Source organism: Nicotiana tabacum, chromosome 11 (assembly GCF_000715075.1).
Source record: "Nicotiana tabacum cultivar K326 chromosome 11, ASM71507v2, whole genome shotgun sequence".
Classification (NCBI taxonomy): domain Eukaryota; kingdom Viridiplantae; phylum Streptophyta; class Magnoliopsida; order Solanales; family Solanaceae; genus Nicotiana; species Nicotiana tabacum.
Window position 1 is genome coordinate 111,940,687 of NC_134090.1, and position 9,254 is coordinate 111,949,940.

The following is a 9,254-nucleotide window of genomic DNA, read 5'->3' on the forward strand; positions in this document are numbered from 1 at the left end:
GGCTCCTCCTTTGATGCCGTCTTCTTTTTTCGTCGAAGGTACTTCGAGGGATACAGGTGTTCTGCCGTCGTCCTCATCTCCTATCGAAGGTACTTCGAGGGATACAAACTAGATATATTGGTAACATGAAAGCTTAATAAGATGTAACAAAGTGCACTTCTATTAGTGTTGCGACACATCATTAGGGGAAGCACCAAGTTCCGTTTTTCGAGCAGCCCACTTCAGAATAAAAAGGGAACAGCAACAGACGGACAAACACAGTATAGAGACAATCAAGTAAAAGGAAACACTCGGCAGAAGAACAAACTAATTACTCCTTTGCTCCTTATTGAATCTCCATTTTGACTTGGCATATTAATATGAGAATCTATATGTGAAAAATATGGAGCGTTGTGGTAACTTTTTTGTTTCTCAAACAAGTAAGATAATCTTGTATGTAGTAATTAAAATGTAAAAGGTGGTGTTTGGTTCAAAATTTTGAAAAAGCTTTTGCAAAACTTCTTTTAGAGTGTAGTAAGAACTGCTTATCAACCAAAACGACAAGAAAGGAAAAACAATTTTTTTTCAGAAACAGTTTTAAACCAAACTATTAATAATGTAATTGGCAGAGATCTCTAAGATACTCATTTGCAAGAATCTACTTCAGGAAAATATCTATTTGAGATGTTTTTAAAAAAAATTCTAACTAGCATCTTAATTAGATAACACTTCATAGTCACAGAAACACACTCTCTAAGTTAGACACAGAGATTCAAGAAGTGATCCTGGCAAGGGATGCAGTGAAAGACAACTTATAAATGCAAACCAGCTTAAAAATAAAGATTATGAGGAAACCAAATTATAGAGAAAATTGTTCCTTTGTTTTCCAAGTTAAAATGTTGTTATTTTGATGTGGTGAAGGTTAGAAATTTCAATTAGTAAGTATAACAGAGTGGGAACCCTCTGTTTCCTTACTAATTGAAACAAAAGTTGCAATCATTGATGGAAACTCTGCACTACCCATTGATGTCTCCAACTAAAGAATACCCTTTCACAAAAGTGAGAGCATATAGTACACCAGGTGAGATTCGTTTATGTGGAAGAATGGTGATAGGAAAAATCACTTGCGGTCCCTGTATTGCACCAGCAAAAGCAAAAGTGAAGCCAACATACTACTTTGAAAATTTGACCTCCCAAAAATATGAATAACTACAGCTCTACAAAATAGTTTACATGTGCGACATTGTTTGCTAAGACAGTTAGAATACCCTCAGATTGAAGATTCAAAAACGTCAACTAATCCAGTTGAATTTCATTTTGTGACGAACCAAAAGGTCATCACCACTTGTTTTTAAAATGAATTCTGCGTTCCGAGGCCTTAAAAACCTCTTTTAGCATCGCCTCGATTTGCATGTGCAGCCCGGATGCGTAGCCGTAAAACATAAATGTGAAAATCTGTGAAAAATGATAAATTTTGACTATAAAATAAATTAATTTGACTTCAGTCAACGTTTTGGGTAAACGGACCCGGACCCATGATTTGACAGTTCCGAAGGGTCCATAGGAAAATATGGGACTTGGGCGTATGCCCGGAATCGAATTCCGAGGTCCCAAGCCCGAGAAATAATTTTTTTTTGAAAGAAATTGTTTTCTGAAAAATATAAAGATTTTTGAAAGTTAAATGTTATGTGAAACCTGTGGTATCGGGCCCGTATTATGGTTCCGGAGCCCGGTACAAGTTCCATATGATTTATATGTGTTGTCGGTAAAGTTTGGTAAGAAAGGGAACCCGTTTGGCGTGATTCGGACCTTAAATACAAATTTGATGTTTAAATAAATTTTGAGAAATTTCATCGATCTTGAGGTTTAATTCGATGCTCATGATGTTATTTTGGTGATATGAGTACACGAATAACTCCGTAAGATGTTTTTAAGGTTGTGTGTATATTTGGTTTGGAGCCCCGAGGGCTCGAGTGAGTTTTGGATAGGCCACGGGGTGCACTTTGAACTTAGAAATGTTGCAGATTTCAGCTGTGCATAGCAGGCCTGCAGGCTTCGCATTTGCGAAGCCTGGCTCGCAAATGCGATATCGCAAATGCGAAGGAAGCCAGGCCAGCTCAGTCTCGCAAATGCGAGCTTTCTTTCGCAAATGCGAAAATCCCTGTCCCAGCCTTCAGTCGCAAATGCGACCAGCTATTCGCAAATGCGAAGACCCTATTTTCCTGAAGGGTTCGCACAATTCCCAACTTAGCATAGGTTGGGGTTCGCAATTGCGAATCCCTATTCGCATTTCCCATACCTGCGTTCTGCAACTTTATACTTAGACGATTTTAAACCTATTTTTCACATCTTTTCAAAACACAAACTCCTTTGGGCGATTTTCCAAGAACAACTCTTCTTCCAAATCGATTGTAAGTTAATTTTAACTCATTTCTTTCAATCATTAACATCTTTTAACATGATTTCAACTTAAAATCAATGATTTTCATGGGGGAAATTGGGTGTTTTGGGTAGAACCTAGGTTTTTCAAAATTTGGGGATTTATACCTCGATTTGAGGTCCGATTTCAAAACAAATTATATATTTGGGTTTGTGGAGGAATGGGTAATCGGGTTTTGGTTCGAACCTCGGGTTTTGACCATGTGGGCCCGAGGACAATTTTTGACTTTTTGGGCAAAACTTTGAAAAACTCATTTTTATGCATTCAAATTGATTCATTTGGCGTTTATTGATATAATTAAGTAACTTGTGACTAGATACGAGCGAATTGGTAGTGGAATCAAAGGGTAAAACTATAATTGAATCGTGAATTGTATTTGTGGCATCGAGGTAAGTGTTTGGTCTAACCTTAGCTTGAGGGATTAGGAGTTGAGTCCTATTTGCTATGTGGTAATTGTTTAGTACGACGTATAGGCATTGTGACGAGTATATATACATTGGTGTCTAGCATGCCTGTGAGTCTTTATATTGTGATTATCATGACTTCATTGTATCTTTCATGCCTTTGTGATGGTTTCTATTTTGTATAAAGTTTGTGGAAAGAATTGTGACCTATGAACATTGAGGAGCGTTGGCTCAAGTTGTATAACGAATTGTGAAAGTATAAGTGACAACTGAACTTTTAGAGCATTGGCTCAAGTTGTGAAATGAGTTATGAAGGTATAAGTGATAATTAAACCTCTAGAGCATTGACTCGAGTTGTGAAGTGAATTGTGAAGTAAAAGTGAGAAAGAAGAGATCATTATGTTGTCACCCTTGCCGGGCTATTGTTGATTTATTTGTTATCTTCCTTGCTGGGATGTGGATGTTATTGCTGTTGTTCCCTTGCCGGGATTTAATTATTGACTTGTTGCTCCCTTGCCGAGATTCTTATTGCAAATTTCCTTTATTTCCTTGCCCTATTGTTTGTGATTGTTGTTTGGGTAAGGAAGAGAGTTAAAGCACGAAGGGTGATGCCGTGCATTGTTTGTTTTGTGAGGAAAGAGTGTAAAGCACGAAGGGTGATGCCGTGCCGCACGATGTACCATTCCATGCCTATTATATTGATTTCATGGTGAGGAAAGAGTGTAAAGCACGAAAGGTGATGCCGTGCCGCATGATGTACCATTCCGTGCCTATTGTATTGATTCTTATGGTGAGGACGAGAGTAAAAGCACGAAGAGTGGTGCCGTGCACTTGTCCTTGATTTCCCTGATTCTTGCTGATAATTGAGTTATGTTGTCCTTTACGTTTATTTACTAATTTTATGTTGTTGCTTGATTTTATTTCGAAATTATGATTCCCTTACCCTATTTGCCTTGTGATTGTTGTTTGGATGAGGAAGAGCGTAAAACACGAAGGGTGATGGCGTCTATTGTTTTGGTGAGAGAGTGTTAAAGCACGAAGGGTGATGCCGTGTATTGTTTTGGTGAGAGAGAGTAAAAGCACGAAGGGTGATGCCGTGCACTTGTCTTTGATTTCCTAATTTTTGTTGATAACTGTGTTACAGTTTCTCTACACTAAATTGCTGGTTTCCTGTTGATACTTGTTGTACCCCGCAGCATGATTTCCTATTCCTATTTTCAATTGAATTGTGGTGATCCTCATATTTATTTGTTGCTCTTTTGTTACTACTCGATGTTTCCCCACAACATGATTTCCCCTTCCTATTTTTAATTGAACTGTGGTGATCCTCATATTTATTTGTTGCTCTTCTGTTACTACTCGATGTTTCCCCGTAGCATGTTTTCCCCCTCCCATACTTGACTGTATATGATTGTTTCTTTCTATACTTCTTTTTCGATATATATAGTTAAATTGCACAGGTTTATTTGGTAGTTTGGTCCTAGCCTCGTCACTACTTCGTCGAGGTTAGTCTAGGCACTTACTAGCACATGGGGTCGGTTGTGCTGATACTATACTCTGCACTCTTTTGTGCAGACCCCAGTGTTGTAGACTTTGGACTGCAGTGGGATTGCTGATTCTTGCTCATCAGGCGACCCGAGGTAGTCTTGCAAGCGTCCGCAGGCCTTGGCGTCTCCTTCTATCTACTATTCTTGTTTCTTTCATGCATTTCCAAAGACAGTGTTGTATTTATTTCTTTCAGACCTTTAATTGTAGTATTCTTAGACCGTCTGTGAAACTGTGACACCAGTTCTGGGTAGTCGAGACTCAAACAGTTGTATTGGATTCATGTTCAGCTAGCTTATTGCTTTTTTTTCTTCTTCCGCTTATGTTAAATTCCGCTGTTTAAATGTTATTACTTCGCAATTGTTAATGAATATAAAATGGGTAAAAAAAGGTAAATTGTTCACATAATTGGCTTGCGTAACTCACATTAGTAGGCGCCATCAGGACTCCCGAGGGTGGGAAGTCCGGGTCGTGACAAGTTGGTATCAAAGCTCTAGGTTACATGGGTCTCACAGTTTATAGACAAGCTTAGTAGAGTTTGAGGGATCGGTACAAAGACGTTTGTATTTATCCCCTAGAGGCTATAGAGTTAGAAAAAGTTTCACTTCTATTCTTCTTTGTCGTGCAATTTTGTTCTCTCAATGCTAAATTAAAACCTCTACTCTTATCCTTTTGCGAATGGCGAGGTCATGTACTGCTTCTTCAGCCGAGCAGCAACACAGACCGGTGATAGATCAGCTACGTCTTCAGAGGCTTTGTGGAGGTTGGATAAGTTTCACCAAGCTCTTCACTACTACATTCAGTGGTGCATCTACTGAGGATCCCTAGGATTATCTAGACAGCTATCATGAGGTTCTCAGGAACATGGGGATCGTGGAGACCAATGGGGTCGATTTTGCTACCTTTCGCTTGTCTGGATCCGCCAAGACCTGTTGGAGAGATTATTGATTGGCTATATCAGTTAGGTCATCAGCTTCGACTTGAGAACAGTTCACACAACTATTTCTGGAGAAGTTTCTCCCCATCACTCAAAGAGAGGCCTATCGGAGGCAGTTTGAGCATCTCCAGCAGGGTTCTATGACTACTACTCAGTACGAGATCAGATTCATCGACTTGGCTCGTCATGCTCTTATCATGCTTCCCACTGAGAGAGAGAGCGATGAGGTTCATTGAGGGACTCGTCCAGCCCGCTCAGTTAGCTAGAGGTGAAGGTAGCGGTATTAGAGGTGGAGGTAGAGGTATTAAAGGTGGAGGAGCAGGTACTGTTCTGGTTGGTAGCAGAGAAGCTTCGGTTTATTTTGTGTCGCATCTGGTCATGCCTAGTGGTTCTTTGAGTGCTCCTGTTTATGTGACTACGCCAGTGGGTGATTCTATTGTGGGGGATCGTGTTCATTGATTATGTATAGTTGTGATTGGAGGTCTTGAGACTCGTGTAGATTTGCTTCTTTTGGACATGGTTGATTTCGATGTCATATTGGGGATGGACTGGATCTTACCACGCTATCTTAGACTGACATGCCAAGACTACGACCTTAGCCTTACCAGGTTTACTTCATTTAGAGTAGAGAGGGACATCTGGTCATTCTACCCGTAGTGTTATCTCTTATGTGAAGGCTCGGCGTATGGTCGAGAATGGGTGTTTGGCCTATTTGGCATATTTTCGTGATTCTCGTGTTGAGGTTCCTTCTATTGATTCTGTGCCCATTGTTTGTAAGTTTCCTGAGGTATTCCCTTCAGACCTGTCGGGTATGCCACCCAACAGGGATATTGATTTTTGCATTGATTTGGCTCCGGGCACTCAGCCCATTTCTATCCCGTCGTATCGTATGGCCCCACCTGAGTTGAAAGAGTTGAAGGAGCAGTTGCAAGACTTGCTTGAGAAAGGTTTCATTAGACCTAGTGTTTCTCTTTGGGGTGCGTTGGTGTTGTTTGTTAAGAAGAAGGATAGGTCGATGAGAATGTGTATTGATTACTGGCAGTTGAATAAGGTTACAATCGTGAATAAGTATCCATTGTCGAGGATTGATGATTTGTTTGATCAGCTTCAGGGTGCCAAGGTATTTTCGAAGATTGACTTGAGATCTGGCTATCATCAGTTGAGGATTAGGGCATCCGATGTCCAGCTTTCCGCACTCGATACGGGCATTATGAGTTCTTGGTGATGTCATTCGGGTTGACAAATGCCCTAGCAGCTTTTATGGATTTGATGAACCGAGTGTTTAGGCCTTATTTGGATTCGTTTGCGATAGTCTTCATTGATGATATTTTGATAGATCCCCACAGCCGGGAGGAGCACGAGCAGCATTTTAGAGTGGTTCTTCAGACCTTGAGGGATAGTCAGTTATATGGTATGTTCTCGAAGTGTGAGTTCTGGTTGAGTTCAGTCGCATTCCTAGGTCATGTTGTATCAGCAGAGGGTATTCAGGTTGATCCGAAGAATATTGAGGCAGTTTTGAAAAAAAAAGAAGCTGGGGCAACTTGTTTTGAAAAAAAAAGAAAGAAAAAATATAGTTAGGTTCGATGTTTGAACTACGTTAGACCTGATTCCTTTAAAAAAAGGATACGTAGGCAGCTTTTCACGGTTCGGTCCAACCAAATAAGCGTCCAAAAGAAAAAAAATCCCAATATCCGAAACTAGGGCAAAGATATTAGTTCACTTTTGAAAGAGTCAATTCCAAGAGTTGTAAGTCTACAACCCCCTTATTTTGAGTCTGCTATGAGCCTTCATGCCGACCTTTCTTTCCAATCCTATCCGAAAACCTTCCAAATAAAGACCTTCCAATATGACTTCAAGAATGCCAGGAGAAGCATGCAATGAGCAACGGTTGTCACTCGACATAGAACGCTGTCAAGTTATTCACACAAGAAAGCAAAAGAAAAATAAAAATAAAAATGAGAGAGTCTTACTAGTGAAAACCCTCACGGACACTGTAAGGCAACGTATAGCAGAAAAATAAATGAGAGAGATTTGTTGGTGAAAACTCCTCGGGGCACCACAAGTCGAAAGTGAGTCATGAAGCCGATGCAAAGGAACGACACGAACAAGCCCGACTTTAAAGGTCATAAGAATGGTAAAAGGGAAGATTGGATTAGTTTTGATAGATCAGGCCGTTGAGTCCAAAATGCATGTCATGATCATTAAGGTTAGTTATTGGAAAAAAAACTTTTACTTCCGTCCTTCCGACAGGGGCATTTCTTGTTAATACTTGTTTCTTTGCATCATTGTGTCCTTCACTCCGAGTCAGTCCTTGTCAAAACAAGCAAGAAAAGATTTCAAAATCTGCTACCAGCTTTTTAGTGCACATAGTAAATTTGGCCAGCACACTCAATTGTTACTTTCAACTTGCCTTGAGGATTCATGCAAAGGCTTCCCCCAAAAGACCCTTGTCAGCCTACTTGGCGCAAGTAAAGATAACTGGTGACTCTCTCTGACAGACAAATTGCTCAAAAAGCAGAAAGTCATTCAAGATATCAGAAAAGGTCACCTAAGCAAAGATCTCCAGCTGGGATAAGGCTGATTGAGCCGCAAATACAAATGGTACTGGGTGTGAAACAATCAGAGTTGGTGCAGAACAAAAGTCTCCTGTGACCGACTCAAGATGATCGAGCAAAAGCCAAGCTGCTCAAAACTGACAAAAATTTTCTTTGTTTGAACAGGAACAAAGCAGTGCAAGGAAAGTGGTTTAAAAAAAAAAAGAAAGAGAAGAAGTAGAGAAGAGAAGAGCCAACAAAGAGAAGTTTCTCAAATCTTTGCCTTTATTTGTCTTGCTAATGTGCATAAAATGTTGCTATTGCACTCATAATTTTTCTCCTAGGGTAAAAATCCCTAGTCTCATGGATTTTCTCCCAATAAAAATCTTAGTTTGATGAATTTTTCTCCTAAGATAGAATACCTAGTCTTATGAATTTTCTCCTAAGAGAGAAATCTTAGTCTGATGAACTTTCTTCTAAGATAAGAAAACCTAGTCTGATGAATCTCTCTCTTGTGATAGAAATCTTAGTCTGATGAATTTTCTCCTAAGATAAAACCTAGTCTAATGAATTTTCTCCTAGGATAAAATCTTAATCTGATGAATCTTTCTCCTAAGATAGAAAACTTAGTCTGATGAACTTTCTCCTAGGATCAAAATCTTAGTTTGATGAACTTTCTCATAGGATCAAATCTTAGTCTGATGAACCTTTCTCCTAAGATAACAAAAAGGACCTAGTCTGATGAATTTTCTCCTAGGATCAAAATCTTAGTCTGATAAGTCTTTTTCCTGAGATAGAAGACCTAGTATGATGAATCTTTCTCCTAAGATAGAAGACCTAGTCTGATGAACTTTCTCCTAGGATAAAACATCTTAGTCTGATGAATATTTCTCCTAAGATGCCCAAAAAAAAAGAATCTTAGTCTGATGAATCTTTCTCCTAAGATACCAAAAAAAGAAAAGAAAAGAGACATAGTCTGATGAACTTTCTTCTAGGATCAAAATCTTAGTATGATGAATTTTTCTCCTAAGATAGAAGACATAGTCTGATGAACTTTCTCCTAGGATAAAAATCTTAGTCTGATGAATCTTTCTCCTAACATACAAAAAAAATGGACCTAATTTGATGAACTTTCTCCTAGGATAAATGTCTTAGTCTGATGATTTTTTCTCCTAAGATAGAAGATCAGTCTGATGAACTTTCTCCTAGGATAGAAATTTTAGTCTGATGAATCTTTCTCCTAAGATACCCAAAAAAGAAATACCTAGTCTGATAAATTTTTCTCCTAGGATTAAAATCTTAGTCTGATAATTTTTTCTCCTAAGATAGAAGACCTAGTTTGATGAACTTTCTCCCAGGATCAAAATCTTAGTCTGATGAATCTTTCTCCTAAGATAGAAAACCTAGTCTGATGA